The sequence below is a fragment of the Engystomops pustulosus genome, chromosome 7 (assembly GCF_040894005.1).
Source record: "Engystomops pustulosus chromosome 7, aEngPut4.maternal, whole genome shotgun sequence".
Lineage (NCBI taxonomy): Eukaryota > Metazoa > Chordata > Amphibia > Anura > Leptodactylidae > Engystomops > Engystomops pustulosus.
This window is the reverse complement of record NC_092417.1, coordinates 90132518-90139189: the sequence shown is the minus strand read 5'-3', so window position 1 is coordinate 90139189 and position 6672 is coordinate 90132518. Positions and strand designations below refer to the sequence as shown.

At 37.5% G+C, this 6672-nt stretch overlaps 1 long non-coding RNA gene across 1 annotated transcript in view; it reads right to left on the bottom strand.

Annotated features, from left to right (window-relative positions):
• Window positions 1-302: 302 nt before the first annotated feature.
• LOC140068886 (uncharacterized) overlaps window positions 303-6672 on the bottom strand; it is a 90887-nt gene continuing 84517 nt past the window's right edge. Inside the window, exon 5 of the long non-coding RNA XR_011848613.1 lies at window positions 303-454. This is a non-coding gene — a long non-coding RNA (uncharacterized lncRNA). The remainder of the gene's footprint in view (window positions 455-6672) is intronic.

Here is a 6672-nt window from a genome sequence, read left to right as displayed (position 1 = left end):
CATAAAAATGAACAATTAATAACATCACAGCTAATTTATCAACCAGTCCATTAACATTCTAAATTCTGCATTCCCTCCTGATGATAAGTGCTAAGCCCTGGTGATCTGTAAAGTGGTTTCATCTTTTTATCTCTAGGGTTGGAATAAATGGTGGCTTTCCAAAGTGTGACGCAAGCAATCTCTATACAAACCAATGAATGATACTTAATGATGATGAGAAGAACATCTGTTTAATGTGGGTTTACAATAGAAAACCATGTAAGAGATCAGAGGGAAACAGCAGCAAACAGTGTCATGATTATAAATTATTATGGGTGCTGATACATTAGAGGCTACTTGTCATCTGTGGCCAACACGAGCAGTTCCCATCTGTGCTCGGAGCTGGCACTGGTTCAATGCTTCTGTGTCTATTGAAGTGATGAGCAAAGCCAAGGGTTTGCTTTACATATTTATTCTATAATAAAGCCAAGATGGAGGAAAGAAAAAAAGAGACAAAAATGAATTACTTGGTAGAAAAAGCTAATAAGACGCAAGCAGGCAAGGCTGAACCAGAAACAGATTGTGCTTCCTTTATCTTCTATCACAGCTTATTCCGATTGAATGTAGCTATCCCCATTGACATTATCACAAAGACATTTTTTTAAATGTTGGGGGCTGACCTGCCCTTGAATGGGAAGTTATATGTATATTGATGTAAAAAAAATCCCCATTGACTGCAAATGGAAAGGTTTGAAATGGAATAAAATCTCTATTCTTCAACTAATCTATTCTACTCCCGAGAAAACTAGCAAGCACAGATTGAAAGGTAAAATGGCTATGTTCTCCCAGTCAACCATCATGATTAATTCTTTTTTCAATTTCATTTCAATAGATTTCACTTGCACCTTGAATGTCACATAATTCAGTTATAACTAAATTCTAACAAGGCCAGCCCTTTGTATGGGAAACTCCCATTCCTACCATTGAGCTTTGAGGTCTTTATGTTTAATGCTTCAAAGAATTCTCGTTTCAGGGGATCAAGTCTTAAAGTTTTGCTACATTTAATACACTTTTCTTTGTGTGAAACATTTGCTTACTTACAAGAGATACTTTTAGGGTCAGGAATTGTAATTCAGCAGTTCTTCCATTGGGCCACGCTTATCAAAACTAGTAAATTGTCTGTGGAGTATCCAGTGTGCACCAGATAATCAATAAATCTGGAATTTTTGTTTGGTGCACTTTGTTCATGCTGCAGAATTGTGGTGCACAACAGTAATAAATGTGCCACAAACTCCAACTAAGCAGTAATACACCCCCTTTAGGTGTATATTTTCTCTGCCTTATCGGACACAGTGCAGCCACGACACAAAACTGGTGCAGACAATTTATAAATACATGTTCAAGCTGTTTGTTCTTTTCAGTGCAAAGTCAGACAGAAATCTGGAGCAAATGCTTTAATAAATGTGGACCATTGAATTGAGAAGAGCCTTTTATGATAAAATAATTTTTATTTCATGCTGTAAAGCTGATTTTGGATATGACTGGACTGTGAACAGGTCATGGTTTTGATAGCAGTGATGTCACAGACAGGGCAGTTTGTACGTACTTTGTTGTACAGGGCGAACCTCAAGAAAATCAACCACCCCACTTCCTCCAAGGCCATTATATACAACGAAACCGATTTTAAGATCCCACCCCCAAATTAAAAATTTGGAACATGCATTTATGTATCCATTATAGTGTAAGCAGCACTATCCCACCTAATTAGCTTAGACACTGCTCCCTCAAATTAATTTTAACATATTCAGTGTCTTTAAGTAAGTAAAATGTACTTAAGTAAACTGGACTGTGTCATTCAAATTATAATATTGTGACTCTCATGAATTATTATAATAGTGATTTACATATATACTTTGCCAAAACAAAGATTAGTACACAAATACAGCACCAGTATAGAATTCAAAGCAAAAGTACAGAACAGAGTTTTATACGGAAACACAGCACCAGGACCAATTCCCGGTCCCTATGTACATATATACAGGCGGTCCCCTACTTAAGAACACCCGACATACAGACAACCCCTAGTTACAAACGGACTTCTGGAAATTGGTAATTTACTGTACTTTAGTCCCCGGCTACAATACCCCCCAGTATACAACACAATCAGGGCCGGCGCTATGGGTAGGCAAAGTGGGCAATTGCCAGGGGCCCCTGAAAGGGGAGAATCTCTTCTTTCAAAGGAATCTTGAATTTTGTTTCTAGGTGCCATGGATCCAGAGATATTCAGGTTTAAAGTGAGAATATCAGGTGCCATTTTTATATATAAAAATCACTTCCAACGATAGTTTAACAGTTAATATCTCCGTTTTAGTGACACTTAGAAACACACATTCAGAGTCATATAAAAGAGGAGACTCTCTTCTTTCATAGGAAAAAAAAGAAGTGAGGTTCTATGTGTCACAGAGCCAAAGATCTAGCCCTCTGAAGTATAGCCCCCTCCAGGTTCTTAGCCATCAGGCTACAGGGAGAATTTGCTGCACACAAAAGCTGCTGCACCTCACAGATAATGGAAATATTCACTTTATATGTTACTACATTTTTGAGAAGAGATAATATCAACTAATATTCATGTTCTTAACCCTTCTCTATGCAGAACTATCTAAGAACACACTTTCTCTCTTATTGTCTTTTATTTAGTGAATTTTTTTTGCGAAAATTGACTGATACGATGAACATTCAATCCTCTTCCCCTAATGTTGCTATTATATATTAACACCGTGACCCAGAACATGTCCATAAAGCTAAAACACACACATGTTCCGGAATAAAAATTTTATTTCAAACCATCCTCCATTATTTACACCTATGTTATGACGTTCTCTCTCAAATTCTTATGAAGCGCGGAGGGTTCTGTTATTGTGCGGCTAATACAATGGTGACATCTAAAAGTGACTTTTATTATCTCATTAGTTTGTTTTACGGATATATAGTTATTTATTTGGGTGACCATTGTGTAAGGATCATACAATGATAGATCTGTGCAATTTTCTGCAAAAATAGTTTGGTGTCCCCTGTGGATTTTGTTGTGGGGTATGTATGATCTCCTCACATCTTACTGGTTTAAGAAAAGTATATTTTCTTTATATAAGTATCTGGATTTGTACATATTTTAGAGGACATTTTGAATGTTAATTGCCAAATGCATTGCCTGGTTGTCTGCTTTCAAAATTCTATAGGTTTTATGGCGCCTAAACTTTTTTTTCTGTTTTATTGATATATTTTGCAGGATGTGACTGTTTTAAACTGAAAATCAGATATCTAGTTATTACAGTTTTAGTGATATTATGTGGATTTATTTATGTGAACATATCAATATGGGACATTTGTGAACTCTACACATGTCCATCTATTACATTTAGGAGATGTGAAGGAAAATATTTTCTGTTTGGAGCACATTTTTTGCCATCAAAGTCACGTTTTAAGTATTTTTTATAAAATATTTCAGTTTGAATCAAAATTGCATGAAGGCGCCTATATCTATAAACTCTTTAATGCAATTTTGAAAATGGTGCAAGTGTCTGATTTCAGAAAATATGTGGTTTGCTGCAGTTTACTTTAATTCTTTTTATTGTAATTTCGATTTTATTTTTAAACGTCAAAATTGTAAAAATTGCTCCGGTCAATAACGCTACAAAATATCCAGAAATGCCGGGCGGTGAAAGGGTTGATACCCCTTGGTTGAATTACCGGGTGAAGATGCTTATCATCTATCTCATGTCTATATATCTATCAACTGTCTAGTTATCCATCTCCTATAATCTGATAATTTATCAGCTATCTATCTCCTATAAAATTCTCCCATATTACAGTTTGTTTTAGCATACTAAAGGAGCCTCTTGCTGACTGTGACTGGTCATAAAATAGTTTTATTTTGGTGCCCCACTTTTATTTTTGCCCAGGGCCCCACTTTGCCTAGAACCGGCCCTGAACACACTGACACCCCCCAGTTTACAGCACACTGACCCAACATGTATACAGCACACTGATCCCCTATGTATACACCAAACTGACCCTCCCATGTATACAGCACAATGATCCCCCCCAGTGTAAAGTACACTGATCACCTCCCCAGTATACAGCACACTGACCCCAACACATAAAAAAAAAAAGATAAACTCAGTACTCACCTTCCAGCACTCCCTGGCGTCCCTGTGGCTACATTTTAATTTAACTGCATTTATTCTTTTGTACATTATGACAGAACTCCACAAGGTAAACAGCTGTAGCTTTAAACTGTACCTTGACAAAGTCAATCAGAATGCTGCTGTCGGGCTTTAACCATGTGAACATTGGAGCAGGAGTTTACAGAAATTTCATAGTTATGAGGAAATGTGAAATGCATTCAATGATCTAAACTGGTACTTGCAACAATTACCTGCAAGAATCTTTGTCACTCCTCCACTAAAGGCTTAGTATTCACATTGGGAACGTTGCTCTTTGGAAGATGTTGATGAAGTATATTCTCATGATAACAGAGTATACGCCCTCTGTGATTAATCACACCCAGATTTGTGCTGATAGGGTTTTTAGAATACTTAAGATAATTGTAGGCTATCAGCCTCCAATGTGTCAGACAATGTTGAAAATTATATTTTACATTACAATTAATACTAAATTTTTGAAATATATTCTGCCGTGAATAATGCCAGTAATAATACCAGCTGTTGTTTAAAAAAGATGTTTTAAGGCAATGCTACTAAGAAGTGGCCATTCATTTCTTAGTTCCGTCTTCTTGGTTGGTTCTGTATAGTAAAGCTGTAAATGTATTTCTTCAAGCCAAAGAAATTGTATAATTTTATTCCTTATTCCAAATCAATTAACTGTCAGTATAGAAACTGAGGGACTCCAAAATGGGTCCCACCACCTCGGTTCCTTATTTTAGGATGTTCAGGTAGGAGGGACAGCAGAGGCTACTGAGGCATGGTGTAGCCTTTACTCCCACAGCCCGGAGAGGCTAATCTACCTCCCTGTTTTGGGCTTTGGATGTTTGTAGAAACAAACCTTCCATCAGATTTAATTTAATAGGTAGACTCCTTATGGTAGATTTCTTTTAAGGACCATTTTACGTGCAGTACCATTTTTGTGGTCTACATAATTAAATTAAATTTAATAAGGCCCTTGTGGCCTTATCTATGTCAAACAACCCATGCAGTTGGCACGTGGATAGGCCAACATAAATCCACAATCTGTACGAAGAATCTGTAACTACCACTGCCCAATCACTTCCATGTGCACAATCATAATTACAATACCAAGTGATTCAACACATTCCCCATCCTAGACAAGGATGATTCTATATTTTGTTAATGCCTAGATCTATTAATAGGGGTTCTCCCATAATGGAGGTTGCCTGTCTGTTCTTGCTTGTACCCAATCTGGAGTAGAGAGGATGCTTTTGATGTCTATTTGGGCAAACTTCCAAATAGCTTCATGTGCCAATGATGTTGTTATGATAATACATGTGGCGTACCTCCATTCTCATTTCATGTCATGGGTTGTAATTACACTAGAGTAAATAAAACCATGCCCACCTAACAAGATGTCTTTATGCTAAATGTTACTCTCCTAGCTCCCAGTCAAAGATTTGCTGCCACCGCCTGTACTTTACTTATTAATGTATAAGAAGAAGGCAAAAAGACAACCCAACTAGCTATAAGGTTATTGAAGGACACCTGTCAACAGGTCTTTGTCACTATTTCTGTCACCTCTACCTGTTAGAGCAGCTCACAAGGATCCCATCCCAGTCTTTATCTAGGCGATTCATACATTAATCATTATAAAATCATCTTTTCATTATGATGTAAATGAGGCTGGTCACATGGTCAGAAGCAGTGATGTCACCCCTGTTCCCCTTCTCCTCTCCTCCCCCTGCTCATGTCTGTGTGCAATAGTTAAGCATTTCCAGTGTCTGTGTTTTACCTGCTGACATGCTCTCCCTCCTAATACAAATGTGTGAGACACAGACATCAGCTACACATGAATCTGACATGTTCTGCTATATACATGGCTGCCTAGAGCTGTTGTATCTCTGCTATACACACACACAGGCTGCAGGGGGTGTGTCCGCCAGCACCAGGAAGCACATGGAGGAGCCATTACACCATTATACCTCACATCATTATACAGGCTGTCAGTCAAGCACTGGGGGTGTGGCTGTGCCTCCCACTTATGAATAATCTGGACAGCTTGAATTTGATAATGACTGATTGGACATCTCACAGGTCACTTGCATACAGCTTTAGCACCTCATTGCTTAAGTGTACAGGCATGTAGAGGGGCAATGAAGGGATAGAGGCAATGCTTTCTAATGGAAGTTTATAAAAATATATTTAGTTTAGGGCGTAAATTTGCCTGATTGGTTCTCTTTAAACAATAATAACACTATTGTTATCTCTTTAGGAACTTAAGTTCTTTTAAGGCTTCACGTAGAGACCTACTAAAGATTTAATATATGGATATTCAGTGCAGACATGAAAAAGACAATTCTCTGATACAAAAAAGGAAAACGGTTACAAAAATACATATGTATACAATTGTAAACAATCAAAGTGTAGAAGGGAGTTGGTTGCATACTTTTTCTGAAAGCAGATGTACACATCTCCCCTCTCATTTCAGTAACCCTAACATCAAGGA